Source organism: Anser cygnoides, chromosome 4 (genome assembly GCF_040182565.1).
Source record: "Anser cygnoides isolate HZ-2024a breed goose chromosome 4, Taihu_goose_T2T_genome, whole genome shotgun sequence".
Lineage (NCBI taxonomy): Eukaryota > Metazoa > Chordata > Aves > Anseriformes > Anatidae > Anser > Anser cygnoides.
Window position 1 is genome coordinate 40,569,377 of NC_089876.1, and position 27,029 is coordinate 40,596,405.

The 27,029-nt window shown below is 39.6% G+C and overlaps 1 protein-coding gene across 4 annotated transcripts in view; it reads right to left on the bottom strand.

The window, feature by feature from the left end:
* The window catches only part of LOC136790812 (uncharacterized), a 61,350-nt gene that overhangs the window by 22,102 nt on the left and 12,219 nt on the right, over positions 1–27,029 (bottom strand). For 2 of the 4 annotated variants that reach the window (XM_066996680.1, XM_066996679.1), the window contains exons 4-6: positions 23,484–23,573; positions 17,747–17,870; positions 14,832–14,936 (exon numbers count right to left, since the gene is read on the bottom strand). The gene's annotated coding sequence lies outside the window, so the exon portion shown is untranslated. The remainder of the gene's footprint in view (positions 1–14,831; positions 14,937–17,746; positions 17,871–23,483; positions 23,574–27,029) is intronic. The other 2 variants (XM_066996682.1, XM_066996681.1) reach the window with 1 other exon arrangement.

Genomic DNA, 27,029 nt, shown 5'->3' on the forward strand with positions numbered 1-27,029 from the left:
GATATTGATATTACCAAAAAGATTCATAAAGGATTTCTGAAGTAAGCTATTATCAACTAATCAAATCACCTTCAGAGGTAGGTGAGACTTCATGTCCCAGATCTACAGAGAACTGTGTCCTGTACAATACTTGTACAATTTCAGTAGCATTCTCACAAGCAACATTGGCATGGAATAACCTTGTACCTTGCTTGGATACAGCCTTCAAGCTTAGGTTTCCTTTCCATGAATGCTGGAACCTAGGTAATGGAAACCCAAAAGCTCCACAAACCAGCCATGCAGGCATAGTGGTGCTGACACGAGGCATTCTGATAAAATAAATGTATTCTACAGCTCTACAGACATCATTGCATTTCAAATCCAGTGTGTGGCACAGACTTGGAAGCTTACAGTCTGAATAGTGCAGATTGCCAATTTCCAAAACTAATTGCATTAGTAGCGTTCTGACAAAGAAAATGCCTTCTTACAAGAAGTGTAATTTTAAGGTTCCAAGAAGGTATAATGCCAGGTGTTAGTGAACTGCAAACATAATTCATTTTCTTAAAGCTAACTGTCCTCTAATTCTTCTCTTACACTACCATAAACCAGGAATAACTTCAGTGAATTCCTGTGAGTTACAGCAGACAAAGGTTTGTGTATGTAGAAAAAGAAACATACAATCTGTTATATAAACTAAAAGCAGGGAAAAGAGTTTAAGTAAGAGTTTTATAAACAAAAGCCCATCATATCTATAATTGATGACCAGGAAATGAGTCTGTTCTGCATAATAAAGAAAAAATGGCCCATCTTACAACCCCTCATATGAATAACAAACATGAGGTACAAGCCACTGACTGACATGAAGGATTTACAAGGTAAAGTGAACATGGTATTCCTTTCCAGCAGCAGCTTTGGAAGTGGTTTTGCAGTTTAGTTGTATGGAGACAATTCTGGAGAAAAATGTGCATGCGTGGGAGTATATAATTGTAGGGAGAAGACAGAGACAGGGTGCAGGTAAACTGCCTGTTCAGTAATCTTTTTGCTAAATAATCCCTTCTCCCACCAATGTCAAAATGGAAAATGTATTCAGAGTGTCCTTGTACTCTCTTTTGCTTGTATATACCTACAAAAAAAAGCCTTCAGTCAGAACCTTCAAGTACAACACATTAAAAATTATTTCAGAACTGGTTTTGGTGAGGTAGGTAGGAAAAGAAGCCTCAACATGGTATTCTTCACATGTGGGCGATAACAAAAGATTCAGCTTCCTAATATTCTTTCTAATTCTGATCCCAGTTTTGTGATTTTAGCTCATCTTCATTGCAGGCTACTGAAGTAAAGACTTAATGGGACTATGACTGGGACTTCCTAAAAACAACTACATATTACCTTTTTCATCAAGAACAAGCACAAATGCTGCTTTAGGTCAGAAGCCTATAACTGGCTATAACTGCTGATGTCTGGAAGACCAAACCCAGTTTCTTCATTGTAAAATGTCTGAGGTATAAGCACAAAAGCTGAAGAGAGGAACTCAATAGATCTTTTTTTAAAATATGCCTATTACAAGCAACTAAATATATTTTAAAGATATTACCACCTCATAAATGGTAACGATTTAGTATGAATATGACAGCATGTGTGAATCAGTAGTTCGTGTTGCTGCTTTATCTACAACATCACCCAGTCGATATGGAGTATGGGCTGTCCTGCATTATGTATTTCTTCTTTCTTCTCTGAAATGTCAAACTTTTTCTTCAGAAGCAGAGGGACTATACTACAGAGACAAAAACAGATTTACACTCATATCCCAAGTGATTCACTTCCAGAACAATTAAGCCTCATCTTGGGACTCTCTGAATCTCTAATGCTCTATACGCCTCATTACAAACAGCCCTAAAACTTCTGTATGTTAAGGCACAAAATCAAAAATGATCTGGACTGTGTTCTCAATCACTGACACTCCTCTGCACTCCCTGCTTTGAGAGTGCAATGTCTGAGGAGAAAAGATAAAGAGCTGGTTCACAGAGCCAGCTGAGGAGCTAAACAACACTAATCCAGCATCCCTCAAGGAAAAAGAATAACTTTGCATAAAGCCATGCCACCTTCTAATCACGTGATATTTAATCTCTGTATCAGAGACATACTAGAGAGCTGAGAAGATATGAGGGTGCCAAGACAAGTTTCGATAGAGAGTGTGAGCTTCTACTAACTTGGGCTTAGAAATGCAAAGCAATGAGGAAGCCAGGTATGTGCAGGTAAAAGATGGGGTTTTCCTATGACTTAAAACCTAGTGAGAGGCACACAGAGAGACTGAGGCAACAAAGCATCCAAATCACTGAAAACATGACAACGTGCAGATTTTGAACTGGCACATTTTTTTCATCATTTATTTAATGAAACAGTGAATTCAAGGTGGAGTTAAAGCACAGTGTGTCTCAAGAGCTCTGTTACACTGTCAGATTTTATTCAGACCACCTGAATTATAAGACTGACAGAAATCAAAGTTTATCTGAGGATATACAAGGAAATGACACTGTGTCAATCTGTGTTGCAATTCTAATGGGACTTTCCTCAGTCAGGCTGATACCCTTAAAATCATGAAAAAGAGATAGACAGAATGAGCAACTGAATGAATACCAAAGCACCTACCTTTAAAGCACCTAACCCAAACAAACAGCGTGACAGGGTACGGAGGAAGCCTGCACTCCTTCATGACCACACTTGTGTAAGCCAGTTTGAGCAGCTGTGCTGTGCCGGATATCAGGGAGCACAGGGGTGAATGGAAAAAGGGGCTGGTTCCCATGACAGCAACCCTCAGGGCTCTTCAAGAAGGGGAATGGCAGGCCAGGGTCAAGCCTCAGCTGCCTTCTTGATCCACATCTCTAGAAGGATTAAGTTTCCAACCAGGCCGAAGTAACCAGCCCCTCCACCAGCTACTCCAAACCTTCTGGCAGTGCCCTGAAAGCCTGTATTGCCAATGGTGCTGCACACACCGTCATCCTGCTTCTCTGCCACTGAAGTGAAAACGCATTTCCCCTCCTCTGGCCACCAGAAACCAAACTGAAATAAAACCCTTGCAAGATAAGGAATATGAGGAGGGCGACAGAAGTGATGAAGAGGATGAGTTCAAAGGAAACAAATGTTCATTACAGTAGGATTTATCATCTCGTCTTTGCCAAAAAGGAAAAGATACTGCTCATTTTGCAAACATCCATGGCACAGACCAAAAAAAAAAGAAAAAAATAAAAAAAAAGACGATGGAAGAGGAGGAAGAGATATGACAGAAGGACAGAGATTCCTGGCAAGTAAAAAATGTTTGTTTTTCCTTGGAACTGTCTCCTTTCTCTCCTTATATGTGCCAAAGGCTTGACATTTCTCCACTTTTACCTTGTGATCAAGAGTAGGCCCCAAGGTGGCAGCCCCAGGCCCCAGGACGGGTCCACCTTGGGCCACACATGGTGTTTCTGCAAGAGACAGAGCTGTCCCATCAGAGACAAACAAGAACTGAAGAAATCCTACCTCCTACCCCTTTCAGTTCACTCACACACTTCTGCAGGATGTTTAAAAACTTACGTAACAGATCTGAAGGATCAGAAGAGCCTGCAGTCATGGCCAGCGCTGCTGTACACAGCAACCAGCACCGAGTCAGCCAAGACTCCTGCAGACCTCACCTACCCTACTTCAGGAAGAATTTTCTTTGAAAGGGAAATGAAATAACTTCACATAAGCGACTGATCAAAGAGGCACACCAAGTTATTGTTCATATGACACCTTCTTTTGTTAAGTTGACCTCCAAATGAAACTCGAGCCCACAGGTTGCTTATCAGAACACCTAGCACACTGCTGAATGTCACATTATTGAGAGCCTAAATGCATCTGTTTAATATCTGAAAGATTATCTTGCTTTATAGCACACGGACAATCAGAGGATCAGAGTAATTGTTTCACAAGCACAGGCGCTTTTTGTTCCTGTAATCCACTAACCAGGAAGGGAAGCCAACCTGCATAACCACCGGAGCAGATTAAATTGTTAGCTGTCACACAAGATAAAGGAGAGAAGTCGTTTCTGCGCCTCCAGTTTCACAGGCAGAATTCAGTTCCAGAATACATACAGTGTTGCCAATACCTGGCATTACAAATTCATTAGTCAGCTTTCATTCCTCCTGCAACAATCCCCCTACTCAAAAGTCTTTTAAAAATCTCTTTCTCATGATGTATCCCTTTGTCTTCTGGTGTCTGGACACTGAGAAGGAATTAAGCTCCTATTTTCTGGCCTTTCCCTGCAGAACAGATGAGCCAAGAGATTTAAAACACACCCCATTTTTGTAATAAAAAATGAGTGTCTCCCCTTAAGAAGTCATGGCTTTCAGAAAACTGCAGAGGTGCCTAAGAAAATGTAGGTACTCATCAACAACCCATATCCTTCCGTGAGATGGTGGAGAGGAACCAGTCATGGTGCTGATCCTGACACAAGAGTATCATTATGAATGATATATCATTATGTGTAAACGAAACTTTAAATCAGCTTAGAGTTTTGGAATATTTCTACATGAATCCATGATAAAACTAAAACACAAGACATTGATTTGCATGTACGACAGAAAAAAAATGGAGAACTGTAGAAAATTATATATTAAAAAGTCTGACATAAGACAGTGAGAACCAGCCACAACAAAATTTTATACCAAGCCATACTTCAATTCAAGCATAACTTATTGGGCTTGTTCTAGACACAAACAGTAAATATCTGTGGCCTGAAATATCAATTTTCTAAGTACAGAAACACTAATCAACGGTTATCCATCTAGATCAGCTCAGGAAGGTCCAGCAATAAGACAGTACTTCAGCAGTCTTCTCATTTAGCTTTTCTGAGGAGAAATAAATAAACAAATTGGTGCTTTGCAAATTAACAGACGAGGAAGTTTTGATTACCCTGAATTGAAACTAAAAGTATATAGCATGCTTGTTCATCTCCACTCACTAGAAAATTTCAGTCCGCTGTACTCTCAACTCAGTCCTCTGTTTTGTGGCCATAGATCATATGTGCAGGGTCCCTTGAACTATAAAAATCCTCTAATCAGCCTGTACTTTACAGGTGAGAAAACTCAGAATGACCCAGAGAACCCGGCCCACAAGCTCATAGAAAACAAGTTCTAAAACGAACATGTATGCCTAAGCAATTTTTTAGGCATTAAAGAGTTTGCACATGTGCAGACAAGCAGCATTTCATCGAGAAACAGTGCAAGCCAAAGTAACTGTATTTGAAAATTTTTATTTCAAATTAAATTGTAGGGCAAACTGTAAGTTTCTCTATGTATTTAGATGATCTAATTTCCTCCAAAATCAGTGTTGTAAGATCACTCCCCCTCTACTCTGTTTTCCCATATTAGCAAAAGAAAGCAGTTCATTAAATACACACAGACAACACCCAGGAAAAAGTTCAATTACTATACTGAATGTGACATCCCTCTGGCAAAGGGGGCAATCTGAACCACATCCTCCTGGACTGCCATTAGAGTCAATGGAAAGAAACGAGGCACGAGTCAGGAGGAACTGAAAATGGAACAGGGGAATTACATCCCAAAAATTTGTCTTTCTCTACTTTGACTACACGGGGAGCTTAGGGTGACTACCTATGATTCAGACAACAACTCCAGAGGCATTTCAAGTTGGATGAGATGAATCCCAGCACAAGCAGTTTCCTAAAAGCACTCGTATTTTATCAATGGAACTTCTTAAAGAGGAACCTCGTCTGGTGGGGAGGACAGCTAGGTTGACATCTGATGGTAAACCTTGCCAGAACATGTTCGTGGAATCCAGTGTTTCACCAATACACTCACAAATATATACAAAGAGAGTATAAAACAACAACAACAAAGAAAAAAAAAGAAAAAAAAAAGAAAAGAAATCGGAATAGCCAGAGGGAACAGTCTTGTTCCTAGAAAGCTCCTAGCCTTGTCAGCCACCATTTGACTTAAAAGATCACTCAGGTTTTTCTCCATAGCTGCCATATTATATTTATGCTGTGTTCAGGTTTTGGAGGGACAGGCTTTGTTACTAATCAAGTTTATTTTTTCCACTCTCCAGCTAAGCTGTCTTTCCTCTATAGATATATGTTTATTATTTATCTCTATTATACAACACAAAGTCATTTCAAACATGTCATTTAAATTCCATGCCCATATTTTAAATGAAGGATAGGCGTCTCATATATCAGTTTTAATGGGATCTATACTACACTGTGTTTATAGAATAATCTCATATAAATAAAAATCCAAGCAGCAATCTAGAAGGTATCTTAAATGCCCTCTCTAAAAAGTGTACTTCAAACTCAAAAAAGTACATAGTCCACAAATTGTGAGTAGCTAATAAACTGCAAACATTTGTCTTTGTGGGATGGAAATTCTGAACTACAATGAGAGTACAGTGATTCTCCTGTTGGAAGGAGAATCCTTATTCTCCTAGATTGTTTCTTTTTTCTTTTTCCAGGGAAAACAAAAAAAATGTAATTATATAACACTCAAGAACTGCATATTACTCTAAGCTATTCTGAATTCATGTTTCTGAGAGAATACAGAAAACTTCAAACTTCATGTTTATTTTTAATCGCCACTACTGATTCTATTCCCTAATAATTTAACATGAACAAATGGAGAGCAAAGGCAAGCTTTTAATATTGGGAGAGAAAAGACTAAAAATTAACAAAATGTAAGCATTGTGAATGAACACTAAAAAAGGAAGAATAAACTTCTCTTTTACTTCAAAAGTTTTTCTGCTTTTTTCCTTTAAAAAGCCAGGGGGAAAGAAAAATACCTTGAAAGCTTCTTGTTCTAACTACAGTTAGTTATTTTAAAAAGGCATCCAAAATCACAGTGTAGTATTTAGGAAACTGCATTTTAGGCAATTTGCTGGAGATTTTTCAGACATAAAATTAACTCTCCCCCCTCAAAAAAAATATATTAACAACAGAATGCATTGTACTGATTTGCCTAGAATGAAAAGTTAGTTGTTAGTTCCAGCCCAGCCTTTGTTGTGATCTCATTATAAACTACTGAAAGAAAACCACATATCCTCTTTTCCTGCTGAATGTGCTTTTTCCTGTCTTAGGACATCCATCTCCTGTTGCTGCTACTGCTGTTGTTTACTGAAATGTTTTCTAAACACGGTATGTGTTACCATGCCCAGGTCTGACAGCAGTTTGATGAGTAGGGTAGGTATTCCCTGTAGCTTTCCTTTTTCGTTATGAAAGATCTGTAACTAGATTTGTTCCCAAACTATGAATGAGGTGATCTAGAAAGCCAAGAAGTTTGTAGGTTTGAGGTGGCCCTAAGTCATTCCCTAAAAGAAAATCTTTATTTTAAAAAGCTACTCTTGGGACCATCCAGCTTCCCATTCTCATCTCATGAAATTCCCATTTCAATCTCATGCACCAGGCAGTATCCCCTCACTGCAACACATCAAGGCATACTCCCATTTCAGGGTGACGTATAAATCCAATCTTAGCACATTAAATCCTCGAGCTACTTCTTCACCAGGACTTGACTCTATTTTCAGTCATTCGAAAAGCATTTTTCCTAATGAAGACACAGCCCTCTGGGAAATCAGGCCCAAATTTGCCCATCACAGCTGTCATTCACTGAGGTACTCAGCATATACCGTCACCTAAGACAGGTCCAGGTCATGAAGGAGAAGTACAGAGAACAGTCTATGAGTGCCAATTAGTGTTCACATTCAAGCTGACTCAGCTTCAGTGGTGAGACACAGCCTAAGTTTTTTGTGTACCAGCAATTTTCTATTTTCTTGTGCCTATCTCTAGCTATTACCATGCTTCACTATTAAGACTTTCCTCCCCACCCTCCCACCCCCTGCTTAATTCCAAATATAGCTATTGCTTCCTTAGGCTCCTGCTTTTTCTTACTTGTTCATCTACTTTTTGTATTACAGGCTAACGATCTGTCAACTAATATTAAATTATTTGCTCTCCTAATTGCCTATTTTCAAATAATAGACTGTGGAATAAGGTGGCTACCTTAGCACTTTCCCTGTGTATTTCAAAAGAAGAAAGAATTGATACATTAGAAATGAAATACTCAACCCCCAAGAGAAGCCTAGTTCTATTTATTACTCACAAGACACATCATCCACAAAATTAAAATATTTTACAATATTTCCATAGTATTTATATTTTTTATCACCTTTCAGTATTGGTTGCTTTCACTGCGAAGCCTATGAGGTTTTCTCAATTTCAGATCAAACACTCAAAGCATGCTGAAAATTTAATATCAACAAAATGCTGTACTTGAAAACAAAGAGGAAAAGAAGTGGTTGAATGCAGTGGTATTTTTTTATCTAGTAAAAATTATTCCTGCATGCCAATGGAAAAAAAAATAATATAAAAACAGCCGTCCAGGTTACCAGTTTAAGATCGATCCCCCTATATGTCATAGGAGCTACCCAGATAAATATACTCAAGACTTCAAACTTCCAAGAACTTGAGGAGCCGCTGTTGATGAGGTTCTCTCTTTTTAACAGGGAAAATACAGTAGCAGAGTTGTCAATAGGATGTACACATACAGGAAACAACATCCCCTACTTGTCTCCTCCAAATCCCATAATTATTTTTCTTGGATGGGTTTTTGTTCATATTTTCTTCAACTCTTCCTGGACTTTACAATGAATCAACTACACCAGTGGAGCAGTGTGGTTACCCTAAACCCATGAATAGGCTGAAGGTGTAAAAAGACATGGAAAAATACTGACTAAAGGCCTGCTGGCAACTCAATAGAGACATCTGAGTAAGCCAAATAAAGCTCCTCTCTTTCAGACCTTTCAGATTCACAAAATAAATTTTCACCAACACTTCACCAAGATTTTCATCCTCATTTCATGAACATGCTGCAGCTGGACAAAAAAAAAACAAAAAAAAACATCACTCTTTGGAGAACAGAAAAATGAGACCTTGCGGCATCACAAGACACTTACAAGACTACGAGAAAATGGTATCATGTCAGTTACTAAGACCATTCACAATGGTCTTAGTCACAAGTATTCCTTTCTTTCTGCTCAACCTTTGAACGCATATACTTTAATAAGTAAACTATTCCACTGAGAGAAAAATCAAGGTTGCGTGACACTGGGTTAAACCTAGTAACGCAAAATTTTTATGATTTCCTCAAGGAGATAATCCACCTTTGTAATACCTTTACACAGATTATTAGTACAGAGTAATAGGCCTACCAAAATTATCTTCTTGGTACAAAATAAAACTCACTTTAAAGGCTAATATGACAGATTAATGCAGAATATTGCTTAGCTGCTTAGCTTCCAAATGTTTGTTTTAATTATTATACTCTAAAAAAAAAAAAAAAACCAACTCAGTAAAGATTCAGAGGATCCTTCAAGTTCTTAGTGATCTGTGACATTAAACACAGGAAGCCTATGAAGATATCAGCTATACCTCATATTCTATTCTCAAGATAAGAAGAAAAATAAAATAGGAAATAGACCTTAAGCTTACATTGATCTTTAACCTAAAATCCATGATGATTAAAAAAAAATCCAAAAATAACTTTCACACAAATCAAAGAGATAACTTTAAGATAACTTAAATTTTCCTTGTGAATTATAGTTACTAACTGCATCTGTCAACAATTAACACTAACTGAAATTAACTTCTCAAAAATGTAATCCCAACATATTTCATCTCTAAACTAATGATATAATCAAGAGATGATGAAGAAACACTTATTTAGAACAGACATTTTGTCCTTGAGTCCACAGGTATGAAAGGTGACCACCACTAGAGATGGCACAAGTGGCCAAAGGTAGACAGTACAGGTGCAATATTACAGTGGGATGTGTAGCAGAGTCTCATTGCTATGAAATCTAATGCCATCTGCAAAGAAATGAAATACCTCTGTTGCTATTTCCCAAACATCTGACTTTCACGAGGTTGGGTTTGTTTGTTTTACACGAGAACATTGATATCTGACAGTAGTTGCTAACAGCACTGTCAGCCTCTTTGCTGAAAGACTGGGAGGACAAGTCATGCAGATATCCACACCCCCTTTAGTTATATGCTTTCACTGACAGTAAAAAGCATTTCCTAATCAAAGACAACCTGTGGTGGTACTTCATGACTTCAGTCTTTGAGTCACGGACTTGTGCCTCGTCCGCAGAACCCAATGGGCATTAAACCATTGGTGAAAAATAAGCACATATTGTTGGGTAATGCCTTGCTCACATGCTCACAATTCACATTGTCTAAGTGACTAACAATAAAACCCAAGACCCTAACATTAACATTTTAAACCATTACTTACTAAACTGAAAAACAACACCTCCCACTGCTGAAAACTCCAAGTTTGCCAGAGGCACAAGGAGGTCACAAAAGCAGAGGTTCCAGTAGGAAACTAAATGCTCTGCCCATCTCTGCCAGCTCCTGAGTTTTGTTTCTTTTCACAGATTTTCCCACACACATGTGAGTCCTAGTCCATATTCTACACAAATTTTGGAGGTCGACCTTTTAGAGCACGTTTCCTCTTAAGCAGGAAATAGTTTGAAATCATAAGTCCTTCAAAAGAGAGGCAGGTGTTTCCCAAAAGAAAAAGATTAAAATCATTTAAAATTTGAATTCCAGTCCAGCCTCAGTGACTGGAGTTAAAAATTAAGTGGCTCCAATATGAATTTGGGTTTTTGTGCCATCCATAAAATGAGATGTCCATTCTGTTCATGTAGGTCACTTTCAAAAACTATATTATATTATATATACGTATTATTTTTTTTCTTCTCAATATGGGAACAGGGGAGAACATTCCCACTTGGTTTGCTATCACTGACTACAGTTAACAGTGATACCTTCAGGAACTTCGACCAGCTCTGAAAGTTTTGGCTACTTCCACGCCTCCCTGTTGCAGAAGAGAGCATCCCTACCACCAGGCAGGGTCAGGATCCTGCTGAGCAGAGCAGCCTTGCTCTTGCAGAGAGCAGCAGGCAGAGTGATGAATAACACTGAAAAGCAGTGTGCCACTGCACCCTGCCATTGCAGTCTTGCAGCAGGTTTTCAAGTCACTTCTTCCTATCCCTGTGAGACAAAGCCAGATGTAATACTGCTTTTACTGCCATAGAGAATAATAAAAGAGATGCCCTTAGTCTTTAATTTAAGGTTTACGACACAGAAAATTTTAATGGGAGTTAAATTAACTATTGACATTTATCACAATAATTTGCTCTGTAGCCTCTGACCCACAAGACAATAGCAGGATAATAAAGGCTTTGGGACTTGACTGAGCTGACAGAAGCCGCCATCAGTTAGCCCATCTAATGCAAGACTTCTTGATTTACAGACAAAGAAAATCCACTGATGACTGTTTTATCTTTGAGATATGTTCACACAGGCAATCACTTCAACTCTCATACCCATTCCCTCCATAAGTATATGCAAAATTAGGTACTGAAAAGTTGTTTTAGAGAACGAAAGCTAAATTGCTACTGAACATCACGGAATACAAAACAAGCAGCCAATGTGACATCCTTGCAAGAAGAATGCTTAAAAACTTAAAAGATGATTTGCAGATATAAGGTTAGCTTAAAAAAACATTTAATATATGAAGCAATTACCTTTTAAACAAACTTTAAGCAAAGCAATATTGAGGAGCTCTGAGACAGTAAGAGACATTCTTTTTGCTTTCATAGTTTATTCAGTATACATAGTAAAAACTTGAGCAATACTGCAGCTTTTCTTTTGAAATAATATTTAATGCTAGCTATTAATAACACACGGCAGGCAGCAAGGTCTATATTCATCCAATACACTTTCATTGGATTTCAAATCATGGGCAGGGAATTGTAAATGCATTTTTTTTTATCAATAAAACAACAAGCACATCACAGCTAAACCCTACATTCTGGATTTTTCTAAAACGTTGGTACCAACACAATCAAGCTTGTGTACCCCAGGAGCAATAGTACGCTAATAAATATTCTCATCTTACCATACAACACCTGCAGGAAGCCCCACCTGTTGGTGTGACTCTGCCCAGGACTTTATACCCAGATCCTTGCCCAAAAGTGCTCTGTCAAAGCCTGGCCTGACGGAGGCCACTAGTGCAACCTGGCTTGGACGTTACAGGCTAGAAGAATTCTTGCATGTCAAGCCAAGTGGTAGCTGACTGTTTCATGAGAACACATTCCTGAACGGAGGCAAAAGAGATGGGTTTTAGCACGATATCCTGTGTTTAGGCACTGGGCAGGAGGCGGTATTTATTTAAATATACTTTTGCTAATTGTATAATTATGTGGAGAAGGTGGAATGATGAAGCCAATCACATAGGCCTCAATTAGACAAAATTCTATTGAATTTAAGAGTTTTGCCTCTTTAAGAACTCAAGGCTCCGATATGCCTTCCTGCACCCAGCAGTTGATCATTATTTTTCCCTTGAAGCCTGATTAATTGCTTATATACTGTAACTTTTCTCCTGGCTTGTGTAACTGAACTCCTTTTCATGTGTCTCGTCATTTTTATTATCTAACTGAGCTATTGGCAACTGCATCATCCTGCCTCAGCAATTTCTATATATTAAATAAATGTTGCATGAAAATATGTTTCTCTGTATCTGTTTTAAACTTGTTGCCTTTTAATTTCAATGTCCCTTTGCTCTTTTGTTATGAGAAAAAGCTAGCATTTGACTGAGCTTCTCCATAACAGTTCATATTTTATACACGTCTAACATCTCTTACTGTCTCCTCCTTCCTTAAACAGGTCAGGCAAGCCTTATAAATATCTCTTTGCTTGGTAGCCCCTCTGCTTGTAATAATTTCCATTGCCCTCTGAATCTCTTCTATTTCTGCCATGCATGTCCTTCGCTGTGATGCATCTAGAGCTGAATGTAACACTCAAGGTTAGGAGAAAGATGTACCTCTGTTTAGATAACACCAATTAAATATTTCCTGTGTAATTTTGTGTCACGGTCTAACACATCCCATCACTTCACTTTCTCTTACTGCTGCTGCAAACCCTGTCCCCACCTCTACTGAACTGACCCTAAGCACCTCATAACCCCATGTCACACTTCCATTAGTCAACGTATTTTAGTGAATTCAGTCTGGAGATGAAAGCCGAACAACAAAACCCTGCAGCTCACACTGTCTTCTGCAGCTTATGTTCTACCACCCCACATACAGAGAGCCCGTGGCTCTGACTACAGAGCCTGAGCATCACTGTAAAAAGGCCAGCAATTACCAAACCCTGGATGCACTGCAAACCAAGACCCTGCCCTCGCAAACACTTAGGCAGGCGCACGTTCACATGAATTAAGTCACACCTCTGCCCAGAAGCCTGCTAGGGTGAGGGTCATACTTATTTCTGTCTCCCAATTTTTAACTACCTATTTCCGTGCTCTGTATTTGGCATCTGGTCTATTTGCAACATTTCCTAAGGTGCTGGTTATTTCTATTATGCAGGTGCCCATTTCCCTTGGTGTATAGGTTACTTTCCCCCAACTCCTCTCTCAACTAACAAGGCAAAAATGTTACCTACAATTACAGCTTCTCAGTCATAAATTATTAATCACTCTCAAGAACCTGTTTGCTTTAGAGGGAAGTAAAAAAGGATTGTTTATCTAATAAAAGAAGAGCCTATGATCGTGTCAGTAGTCTTCAACACCAATTTAAAAAAAATCCAATAATCTTGCAGTATTGGAAAATGCAGAAGTATTTATAGTTTTATCTGAGAGTGTTTACTTTTAGATTAGGAGACTGTTTTCTCAAGGTGCTTGAATTTTTTATCTGTTTTTGATTTGTATCTCATTTTCCACAGCGTGGTAGATTAATGTAGATATATATATATATGTATATATATATATAGTATGCCGTGTTTAACTCCTTTGCTGCCCCGTGCTAAACGTATGCCAATACAGTATTTACACTGAATACACCACTGCCCTTAAACCTGCTCCACAGTTTCAGGCATAGCCTAAAAGGACCAGCTGAGGCCCATGTCACATTGACCTCTCTCTACCAGCAAGCCCAGTGCTAAAACTGAGGATGAAAATGGTGCCTGCTGTTCCCCTGACCTGCCTGCTGGACTAGAGCTTGTCTCATCTGATCCACACAGACTGCAAGTTCACCCAAACTCGCTGGTTCTCATGGTGCCAGAAGACTTCCTAAGCAATATTATAATAAAACTGTTACATACACATACACAATTTGACATTTAAAAACTTTTTGTTTTAGTCCTCTCTCCAGGAGGAGATGTGCAAGGAGATTGCTCCAGCACTTTTGCTCATCAATACCTCAACAGCAGCTAATCCACTGTATTTCAGACAGACAATTGTACACCTCAGAGATCCCGCAGCTGGAGATGATCAGATGTTCAGCATCTGACAACCAGCATTTACAAAAGCAGGAACTTAGCTATGGAGCAATCTGCCAAAAGATATCATACTTGGCTCTATTGTACTCCATTCTCAGAGAGTGAAATCCACACACCGGTTTTGAGGTAACCTTCCCTAGAAGTAACATAAGAAGAAGCTGAATATAACAAGAAAAAAAGAAAAAAGGAAGTGCACATCATTGACCATTTTCCATTTCCTCTCATGGCCCTTTCTCACATCTACTTTTGTAAGACATTTGAAATGCTTCAGTAAGAAATTCTTTTGAAATATCACAGACCAGATTAGATACATAACATGATGAAAAATGAAAGGCAGATACCTAAACAGAAGAAAATGCAATTAGATACAGGTGCCCAGCAGCTGTCTGAGGAGGAAGGGGATAGTTAATGGAGCGGCAGACAGCAAGGCAACATCCAAACTCTGTCAGGATGAGATACGGATGGTTTACTGTGTCAAACAGACCTGTTTCTTCTCTCCTACTCCCTCATTTGCTCAGGTTTCAGGGACAGGAAATCAAGGTGCTGGCATTAGGAATGAGCAGTGGCACTTGCTGGCCAGGTCTGCAACCTGCGTGGTCAGAAAAGACACAGATTTCGGAGTGCACTGTGGATACACCATTTACTTTTTCTTTCTTTCTTTCTTTCTTTCCCTCCCCTAGACTACTTACAGTTTTGTTTTAGCCTAACCTACTTACAAGTTACAGTTAGGACTGTGTCCAGGTCTCTGCCTCTTAAGGCTACAAATCTCCAGGAGCAAAAGCATTAACTACCACACTAGAAGCAGCTCCATGTACCAGGACCAGAGTAAGAAACATCATGCAGGTGTGCATAGGGCCACTTTCTTTACAGATATAAAGATCCCACATTAAAAAGCAGTAGTTTTTGTCTTATTCAGAAATAAATAAATACATAAATAAAAATAAGGAACTGGTGGAACTCTTGATGATTAATTTGTTTGGTTTTGTTTAATTAGTTTTGTTTGTTTGTTTGCTTGTTTGTAACCAGAAATATTCCAATACCTGTTTTGGAAAAAAAAATCCTCAGTTTAGAAAAAAAAAAATTGCTTTAAAATACAAGATAAACTTTTTGAAAGCATAGAAAATAGTTTTACTTTTGGAAAAAGGAAGTGTGTTAGTCAGGAGAAAACACAAGTCTTTTTGTTGGTTCTCTACTTGCTGACTGTTGCTGTTTGTCTTTCATAAATATTCACCAATCCACTTAAGTCGTCTTCATATCTCTAAATGGAATTCTGAGGTTTGTGTATGGGGAAAACAGATTTGGGTACTACTGAGAATAGAAGGATCCTATCAGAGCTGCTGCCTATGGTAGCTGTCATCCTCATTTGTATTTTTGCAGAAGAAAAATACATTGTGGAAATAAGCAAACAGTTGCCATCTAGAAACAAATGTGTTGAAGTGGTGAAACCTAGATTTCTGGGGCACGTTCACTCTGTATTGCTTTTACAGCATCTGAGGAAATGCCGATCAAGTTGGTGCACTGAATGACACACCAAGAGCTAGGTATATACACCAAGGCACAGGGGGGTCTTTAAAATCATGTGAGCACAGTGAAATAGCGTTGATGAGCTGAACCAATTAGTTCTGGTTGAGCACGAGGTACATATGCCTACAGTGCTTCAAGGGAAGTCTGCCTACTGCAGCACTGTATGATGTATTCACATCCCATAAAAGAAAGAGGCTGTGCTCATGGGAGAAGCTGCCCTAGCATAATCTACCGGGCAGTTTTAGTTCAACCATTGCCATTATGGGAGCTTCATCACTGCTTTTAGTGGGAGCCACTTTAGGCCAACACTTGTAGTTTTGATCAACCCACCCTAAAGAGAAATATTTTTTTTACTCCTAAAAAATGTTTATTCCTAAATATTTGTCTTTAGGGTGGGTTGATCCTAAAATAATAAGCAAATAAAAATAAAAAAATAAAAGGACTGCTCCAACTCAGCCACCCTGTAGGCAGCCACGATCAGGCAGGACATTTATTTGCACAAACAATTGCAATTGTTTGAAGATGACATTTCATGTTGGTTGTTAGGAGACAATCTTCTCTATATAGCAGGCACTGGGAAATACCCTCTAATTCGTTTTACTCACCATCAAGAAAAGAAAGTTCATAGCCTGTCCCTGCCCTGGCTGCCATATAAGAGATGCTAGGAAGGAGGACTAGACGCTATGAGATACACAGATGGAAAGAAAGCAAAAGAAAGAGACACCTCTGGAGACTAGAAGAGACAGACTCCACTAAACTTCCTTTGATCCTTGAATGCCACAGAAATGTACACCCCAGAGAGATAAGATGATAACATATTTCTTAATACAACATCATGAGGAGGTAGCCTGATTTGCTGAATGACACAGTGGGGATGGAGAGTCTTAGGTCCTCTACCTCTAGAAACCCAAATCAGTCACTCTATTGTATAGCCCAAACAGAATACAATTAGACAGTAACAGTGCAGTAATCACTCCTGCACCGACACCCACATAACAAAACAAATAAATCTATATTATTCATTAGGACTAACAGAAATGAAGAGTAACTTACAACCTCATTGCAAGAAAACACTCATACAGTCAATGTGTCCCTGCTTTGCAATCAATAACTGCTCTGCTTTGTTTTTTCTGAACCAGCAGGAGACCATTATTTTGTGACAATGTTCTTCCATTACATCATCACTTTAGAAACTGTAGAAACATCCCATTGGTGGGATTTTACCAGTAAATATTGATTTCAGATGGAAAAAATAAAAACCCCATAGCTGCCATCTAACTGGAGCAGAAGCATACTTCTTGAAAGGGGCCTTATTTTAATGACAAGCGTGACAAAGGAAAAGAAAAATCTTTTGTAGAGTTAAAGCATGTTTGCTGCTAAACAGTCACTTTGTATAATTAGGATTTGCAAAGTGGCAAAACACAATCCAATTAAGTGAGTGAGGTTCATGTGATTAACATCAGACTGGCAGTATTGCTCTCCTAGTTCATCAGAGGCATTACTAATTAGGACATCGCTAAGCAGAGACATCTGACCTTGCATCAGCCAGTTCAGATTATGGTTTACCCTTCTGAACCCTGAAATAGCCTCACTGTTTGCTTCTTTCCTTACTGGTGAGCACTTTCCTATGAGAGTCTGCTTCTTTTGAAAGTTGTTCCACCAGTCATCAGCCATCGTCAAATAATTAGTGCTTCTCTGATCACTAACTGAAGAACAAAAAACTCAGAATGGAAAAACCAGCTTTCGACTGACATATTTTTCTGTTCATTCTTGGAACTTACTACAATATTAAAATCAGTACAAGATGACTAGAAAGGTGGCCAGGAGGCAATCCTAACCTTCAAGTAGCAAAAAATAGAAATTATCTTTGCTCACCAAATAGTAACCATAAGTGGAAATGGTGTCACAAATGTTGCTCAACAGCAGCTCAGTCGTCAGAACAGAAGGGCTGATGGAGGGAGGACAGGAGCTGTGACTCCAGTCTTGGCAGGACCCCTACCTGTGACAAAAGGACAAACCAGAGTCACCAATTGCTTTGCTTCACCTGCTGCTGGCTGCTTCTTTCCATGCACTGCTGTGGCTCTGACTGCAGCACTTGTTATCAGGGGTCAATTGTTTCTTCTAGAGTAGAAAAACAGAAAGGAGACTTTCCAGATACTGTCTTCTGCATTATACTTTTGCGGTTAAGTGCCCTTAAAATGTCTGCCAACAGAATTAAAGAGTTTAGAAAGTATATAACTTTGTAATGATGATGAAGCAGTAACTGATAACCATAATATAGAAGCACTAACTATCAAGAGAAAATACTGTAAAGTTAAATTTTCTCTAGAACAATGCAGCACATCACCTGGTAGCTATCATAAACAGAGTTAGTTTATCAAGTAATTTATTTATAGTACTTATAACTTAGAGAGCACAAAGAACTCCTATTTGAATCAGTTTTTCCATTTGACATTAGAATTCTTCTCCGAATATTTCCTAGCTAAGACTGCTACACTATAGAGATACAAATACTCTTGAATACAAATTAACTGTAGGTCTTTGAGGATAAACCCCAGCAGCCCAACACCAGTTACAACCAAAATGTACCTACGATATCAAAAAGATGGTAATAAATGTATTAGAGACAGGGAGACAAACAATGAATTAAGCAAATTAGTGGGAAAATGAAACCTCTAAATACAAAAGAAAACTAATTATGGGATTAGAAAGGATTAAGTGACACAGCCTGTAATGACAGAGAACTTTGCTCAATAATCCTCGAGATCCCTCTTTGTCCTCTGTTTCTAATCTTTCTAGGGAAGATTCTAGCAAACATTTCACTTCTGCATACACCCCTCAGCAGTCTGTTCCGTTCTTCAGCTAACCAAACTGCTCCACAGCCAATGCAGACCATTTTCTGAAGCATGAGCAGTGTACCATTTTCTCCACTCCATTCCTTCCTCTGTTGTGCCATACACCATTTCCTCTCCTCCTTTATGTCACTTTAACCATTAGAAATGTAAATGTCAAAGATGTTAAACCTTGCATGGACCTTGTGGCTTCGTTCTTGACTAATTTGATGCCAGTGAGTTCATCTACACTTGATTCTGAGACCAAGGCATATTTTCAGAGACTATGACTGTGCTGCAGAATGTTGTTGTAGCACTGAAGACTGTCAGAAAACCTCCGTGTAAAACTCCACAGGAAAAGTATATATATATATTATATATATATATATATATCATTCTTTCCGCTTTCCAGTAATATAAAAAAGAAGCACCATTAAGGTTAATTTCCAGTTCAAGTTAACACCTGGATGTAGAATTCAAGCGCAACTTGTCATACTTTGTTCACATTTCAGTGATAATGAGACTACTTACAATAAAATGCTTCACTTACACTATCAATTTCCCTAATAAATAAGTCAAAATAAATTGCTCTGCTTTTCAGAAGCTTGACTAAACTAATAAGCGCTTTCAAAAAGTATAATCTCCAGTGGGGGAAATGGTTTCTTAAATTGTCTCCACATACAAATGTATATCTGCAAAGTAAATCTTGGGAAGACATTGAAGAGAAAATTAATTTCAGGCTCGAGCACAAAGAGATAGATGTAGATGATAGCCTATACAAAAACACTTACTAAATGTTTTTGGAGTGGATTGATCTTTTTGACTGGAGGGGTGTTTGCCTTTTTTTTTTTTTTTTTTTTTTTTTTTTTAAGTATTTGTTCAACAGTGTGTGTAGTAGTTCATGGTTAGATTGTTCTGAATGCTGACAGACAGCCTTGTTTGGGTGAGTGGAATGGTCCCAGAAGCTTTCCTTTTTGTGGACACCCATGAACAGGGTGTCCTGTGCACAGGGATAGCAGGGTGACCCTGCCCTATTGCTTGCAAGTTGTTTAAAGGCTAACAGCACTTACTGTGTGACTAGCACACCATGGCTATTTCTGTTGCCACCAAAGAGCAGAATTAAGGCTCTCTGGATCCGTTTACAGTGTGGTTTAACTTCAGATTTTTTTTGAGTTATAATTTATGATATCATCTTCTATCATTTAATTTGTCTCTCTCTGATTTATAACAGACTGCATTTGGGATAATTAGAAGTAGACATACAACTTTGCTCTAAATCAGAGTTACAGTTAGTGGCTAAGCCAATCTAACAGTTTTTGCCCTGGTATTTCAAGGATGCTGATCTAAACCCTACTGATGCACACCATCTGTAAGGGGCTTCAGGTCAGGCTTACAGCTGTGTCATGGTTTCAATAACTGCACCAGAGACAACTCAGGAAAGAAAGGATTCGAAGACTGCCAGATTCTCGTTTGACTGAGGTAACTGCTCACAAAAACGCATGCCAGCTACTAATCTGGTGGGCCTTCATAAAAGAGCAGGTGGAAATCATCTGTAGGAAAAAAAGGGAATCACTTCTTGAGCTACCTTCCAAGAGCCACCCTTACAGCAAGCTGCAGCAGGATGACAGACTGCTGCTGCGATCTGAGTCCACTAGACGTTAGACAACCGCTTCCCAGACTATCAGGCCAAATCATCCCTTAACTGGGATCCAGATAAATCAGTCCTTCCCGTAGTGTCTTTGTGGTGCTCCTGTTTCTGCTCTTCTGAGCACAGAGGCAACTCCTAGCCTTCTGCTTCTTCCCTGTGTTCACATTATCTGTGATTTTCTACTCCAGATGACATTGTTCTAACGTTTTCTCTCCTTTCTGTAATAAGCAGGATTTTGAAAGTTTGGTGGAAACAGTCTAGTCTCTGTCCCTTGCTCTCTCTCTGCCCTCTGTGACAATTGCCACAACTAGCTGCCTCTCACCTCTCCCCCTCCCCAGCAGACCCACAGCCAGCTCAGGTAGATGGAGAGTGGTGGGTGGCCAGGTACCTGGCACAGCCAGGGAACACCAGTCGGTACTGCAGCTTCCAACACGAGTCTGTGAAACCCTGCCTTGAGCCACCTGAGGCAGGAAACTTAACGAGCTGAAGGAATGAACAATGCGTAGGGATTGGACTTTACCCCGTCTTTGTTCACACTTCACCATGAGGTGAAAAGGAGAGGTCATCAACTTCACTGCCAATGAAGTTGCAATGAGGAGTTTACTCAAATCTCAACCCAGGGCTCTTTTACTTCTCTCTCTTCCCCTCCACGCCTCTCAAATGAGCCTTTCCAGAGCTACTTTCTGCTCAGCTCTGCAGTGCTGCTCCACGCACACAACAGCAGCCTGCTGATGACCCTCTCGTCCTCACAGTGGATACCTCAGCCTAACAAGCCTGACAGCTTTCTGGCTCTTTCTGAGAAAGCTATAGCTTAGCTCCCTTCTTTGACAGGAACTGCAGGAAAAAAAAATAAATAAATGGACCAAATCTCCCATAAAATCTGCTTGAACAGAGTTCTAGAGGTCAGAAAAAGAGGACAAGGCTGGGGAAAAAAAATAGTAATCCTAGTCACACACGACTTCCTACCAAGGGTGACACTGCTAAATGAGGATTTGCATCTGAGAAGAAAGAGTTCGATCAAGTTGCATGAAATACAGTCCCTGGTGCAGATGTCACTGATCTTTCACCTGAATGTTAACTTCATGGAAAAATATTCTTTTGACACCACATCTTTGGATAACTAAGAAAATCTCCTCTTTTCTTGTTGTCTTTTCACTTGAAACTTTCTACCCATGAATCCAGTTCATACCTATAGATTTTGTGGGCAATTAACATATGTGCCCTTATCGCTTTGTCAGAAAACAGCCATTTAATGATTCTCTATAACTTAAGTGGTTTGTATGGATGATAAGAAATGTTTTATTGTATTCCTCAAATTCAGAGTACCTAGCCAAAAATCCTACCTTAATAAAAATCAGATCACTGAAAACATTGTAAGAGAAGATGATGGCCTAGAATAAATCTTAACCGTAATTTTATGTAGTGACACTGCATTTCTTCATATGCTCTACTGCATGCACATAAATTTAATCTATGCTACTTGACACTACATGCACATGATACAATTATCTTCGTATAAGATCAGAGAGACCTGGACAGGCTTGAGAGGTGGGCCTGTGAGCTCCTCATGAAGTTCAACAAGGCCAAGTGCAAGGTGCTGCACGTGGGCCGAGGCAATCCCAAGCACAAACACATGCTGGGCAGAGAATGGACTGAGAGCAGCCCTGAGGAGAAGGATCTAAGCATGGTGGTTGAAGAAGCTCAACGTGAGACAGCAATGTGCGCTTGCAACCCAGAAAGCCAACCGTATCCTGGACTGCAACAAAAACAGTGTGGTCAGCAGAGTGAGGGAGATGATTGTGCCCCTCTGCTCTGCCCTTGTGAGACCCCATCTGGAGCCCCACGCTCAGCTCTGGGGCCCCCAGCACAAGAAGGACACAGACCTGTTGGAGCAGGTCCAGAGAAGGGCTATGAAGATGATCAGAAGGCTGGAGCACCTCTCCTATGAAATCAGGCTGAGGGAGTTGGGGTTGTTCAGCCTGGAGAGGAGAAGGCTCCAGGGGGACCTTATAGCAGCCTTCCAGTACCTTAAGTGGGCCTACAAGAAAGCTGGTGAGGGACTTTTTACCAGGGCTTGTAGTGTCAGGACAAGGAATAATGGATTTAAACTGAAAGAGAGCAGATTTTGATTATATATAAGGAAGTAATTATTTACTCTGAGGGTGGTGAGGCCCTGGCACAGGCTGCCCAGAGAAGCTGTGGATGCCCCATCCCTGGAGGTGTTCAAGGCCAGGCTGGATGGGGCTTTGGGCAACTTGGTCTGGTGGGAGGTGTCCCTGCCCATGGCGAGAGGGGTGGAATTAGATGGTCTTTAAGGTCCCTACCAACCCAAACCATTCCATGATTCTATGACATTTGTTTTAACATTTACTCAATGAAAATTATATGTAAGTATATTGATTTTATAATGAGCATTTAGTAGAAGGAATCTTCAAGCTCAACATTTTGTGTTAAAAAGTCTTCCCCGGAGAAATATCATTGTGTACAGTGTTTATGGCATCAATTCATATCATGCAAATGTCACATTCTTCTCTTTTTAGCCCAAATGTGTACACAGTCTTTACCTTTTTATAGAGTTTGAAGTTTCAAAAAGCCTAAAATAGTAGCAACAAAAAGGATTTAAAAATGTCAAGCCTACTCCTGCCTTCCTTTCTTTGATAATTTTAAAAACAATTCTGATGCAATCTTGAAAAAGTCAAGACTCACCTAAAATATTTTTTGTAATGTAGCCCAGGACAAAGCGCATTCATGTTTTCAGCTTTATTATATGTACTGCACACAGTATTCATAATTAGTTTAAAATGTGTTTGGCTTATACTGATCTTTCTCCAAGAAACTACAGCTAGTTTTTTCTTTCACTCAACAATGGCAAATAGTAATTATGCAGGAGGTTAGAAATGATGATCGTAATGGTCCCTTCTGGCCTTAAACTATGTCTCAGCTATGAATAAAACATTTATATCTTTGATTATAGTTTGAAAAGACTAGTCTTTAATATGCAATAAAAGAATCTGCTTCATAATTTAAGCTGAAAACCAAAAACAGTCTTCTCCCACTGCCTATCCAATACTTTCTTGAATCCTTCACACATGCACACACAAAAAAAAAGACAAGAAGAAATGCAGGAGGGCACCTTATCAAGGTCCTAGAGCATGTTCTCACAATTTCTCCATCTTGCTAAGATTATCCGTTGGCTTCCAGATCTTCTGCCCTCAGAGAAACCCTGTAAAGAACAAGTACAGCAGAAGCTTTCACAGGGGAAAAAAAAAATCCACTCCAAGTTATACTCTCAGTTTTGCAAAGTGAGATAATTAGCTTTCCCAAGTGGACATGACATCTCGTCTGGGTCATGGTATTCCATTAAGGAAAAAAAATACATTTTTATTTAAAACACATGCATTAGATCTAGTTTAATATATATTCTTCCAGTTCTCTGCTCCTCCAAAGAAGGGGCTAATTATAGTATATAGAAAATCTAACATGCTCTTACAGTACACATCAACAAAAACTAAGTCCTAAACTATAAAGAAGACAGAAGTACTTGAAATGGGACTTTATAAACTGTTACACCAAAACTGCAGTTGTCACAATCAGAAGTTATCTGACAGCTATCTGGGCAAGCGTAAAGTTCCACCACTGTTCCAAATTCACTCTCTGCACATTGCCCTAACATCCACATCCCAGCACGTGCTCCCTGGCACTAAATGCCAAGGCTCATTTGTAGTAGGGGACTCTGACCCTGCATTTGTACCTCATAGAAGAATGTCTTCCTAGGTCCTGGCTGGGGACCCTGCTTTGCAAATAAAAGCAGGATACATGTATGCATGTAAAACTTGCTGATGGTAAGCTCTCTGCATTTAAATAAACAAAAAAGTGCATCTTGCGCTTGATTCTTCCACTGGCAGAATACTGCAACATAAGAGGGTGTAATGTAATGGATTAGTGAACCGAATCTCTGCAATGTGCCAGAGGTAGATCGCATCTGTTATTAATAGCAGCAGTCTGGCTTTTACAATGCCTTTCATAAAGAAGAAACCTAAATACTAGTCAGTTTAAACCCGATAACAGCAACTATGTCAAATATGCTGGACTTGCTCTGCGCACAGTTGAAGTGTTAGAATGCAAAGGCTTTAGCAGCGCAAGGCGACCTTACGCAGCCTGAGAATACCGTACCCAACAGGGAGACTGTACACAGCACTGTCCAAGGCATAAGAACAAATCATTCTTTCGCCTCTAAATTATTTTTCTGCGACAGCAGTGTTAGACTTAATCAGAGAGGCTTTGCTTACAACACACTTGAAAAGGCAAGAACAGCTAATGCAGTGACCCAAAGTAAATGCTAGCTCCATCATCATGAGTTGATGTTAGCCCCCCTATTAGCATTAAAACCTTTGTAATAAGTAAGTTTACTCTCCATACAAAGTGCATCTCTCCATGCAAAAGATTCAGGATGTGCTCAAGTGGAAGAATGGGGAAGATTCTCATCCAGAATACATTTAACATGAATGATCAATTTTACAGTGTGCATGCTACAGATCCCTGTTGTATGCTGGTGAGCGAGAACAAAACGTCAACACAGGTCAGCAGGAAACGAAGAATATTAGGCTCTACTGCTAGAACTTCTACAACCAGCACAACCTGGTACGGAGGCCATGCTCTCACGAGTCTGTTGAGTTTATTGCTTAAACAGCTTCCCCAAGTCTGATGCTCACAGGGCTCTTTCTAATTTCTTGTCATCAAGCATCACAGCTAGGCTTTGTGCCACTAAGTTTTACCCCCATCATCTCCACATCTTTAGTAACTATAACTCCTAACCCACACTGGTTGGGTGAGGCAGTATTGCCACTGCTCCCTTGGCTGTGTATTAGAATAGCCAACGCTATCATGTTTGGGTAGGCTCTGATGTGCTTGATCTGCCTCACAGATCAAACACCTTCAAGGAGACAGGTCTTAGACACAAGTTGTTAAAAAAGTGATGGGAATGGAGTGCTTCCAGACATATGCACAAACAGATTGCGGCCACCTGGGATATCTTAGTGCGGCCATAAAGTGAGGAACCTACAGGGATTTAGCCCTGACAGGCAGGAGCTGTGTGCAAGCTTTTCAGGCTCACAGTTCTGGATATACCTGGCCTGTAGTTCAGACCATCTTAGCAACCCCCCCTCTGTCCCCTGTCTCTATAAACACCTGCCCAAACTATGCAAAGTGTTCAAATGTATTTTTCATACTATTTCTGACTCCTAACTTATCCCTCTAGCACCCAGAGCACAGAGCTTATTTAAACCAGAAGAAAAGTAATGCAGAGAAAAGCTCAAAAGCAGCCATGTACGCTAGAGGATTAGCTGGGGGAGCTCAAGACAATGTGAATTACCATTGTGAAATTCTCCCTAATTCCACTGATGGCTGGAGCATCTTCAGCCATCACATCAGCATTGCGATACTAGCCTTGTAAAGACTGAGCTCAGCCACTTAAAAAATACCATAGGTTTCCTGAGTGCATCTATCACTTATGTTAAATCATTTGGGATACAATACTAATCCCCAGAAAATAATAAACTGAGCTGTCCTGTCAAATTGTTATTTAGGCAGCCAGCAGTGCTGTGCCATAAGATCTTAACGGGATTTGAAAGTGTCCTCTCAGCAGGCTGCCATAAACGTTTTGCTTCACTTTGAGAAAGCTGACTGGTAGAGTTTATACTGGAGAAGTCGCACCAGCCCATTCAAGGACACTTCTGTGGACTGGATGCCGGATAGGAATATAAGCTATCATTAAAGAAAAATAGATTAATAATAATAATACACTTTGCCTTTTTCTGTCATGTTTCTGAAATGTCCATTTAGTACTTTCAATAATTCTTTTGATCACTGACCCAAACCATATGCTAAAAAGTGGTAGTTAAAAAGTACTGCAAAGGAACAGATGCCTTGGAAATAATCGACAAATATCATTCAAAACAAAACACTTTTTTCCATACAAACAATGGGATGTAACCTGAAGAGAAATGCTACAGTCAGCCTGAGGCATCTGTTTGCTAAGTCTCAAAGAATAGCATCAACATTCCAGCCCAGAAGATAAAATGAAAATGGCATCACCCAGTTCCGCAAAAAAAGATCAAACTGGGGGAGGGGGAGGATAACAGAAAAGATTAATAGTCATCTTCAGCTCTCCAAATGCTTCTAAGAACAAGCACTAGAAAGGAAAACATTTCATTGCTTAATTGCTGGGTAACTTAGAAGACAGTCACTAGATTTGTTTTTTCCTAATTAACAACAAGAAAAACAGAGGTTCTTGTAAGGCAACATTAGCATCTTGTCATATATGACAAAACAAAACGTGTTTGCTCCCAGAAATTAGGAAACTTGAAAATGATTACAATGAGAATAGGAGAGAAATACTGTCATGCACTGAAGCTTCACTGCAAAAGTTTTTGACAGGAATAACAGGCATTTTTTCCTGTGATTTTACACTAGCCTAATGTTCACAACTTGACACTGAGCATGCTCCAGCCTCGAAGTGTGCAGGATTTTTTTGGAAAAATGCTGGGTTGTGTCCCTCAGCAACCCAGCACTGACTTGTGGGGTCTGCACTTGCACAACACAACCGTCACCTCCCTCAACTTCTTTGGGTTGGCTTCTAGAGTAGGACCTACATGACTGGGGGGTAAGAGGAAATCATCAG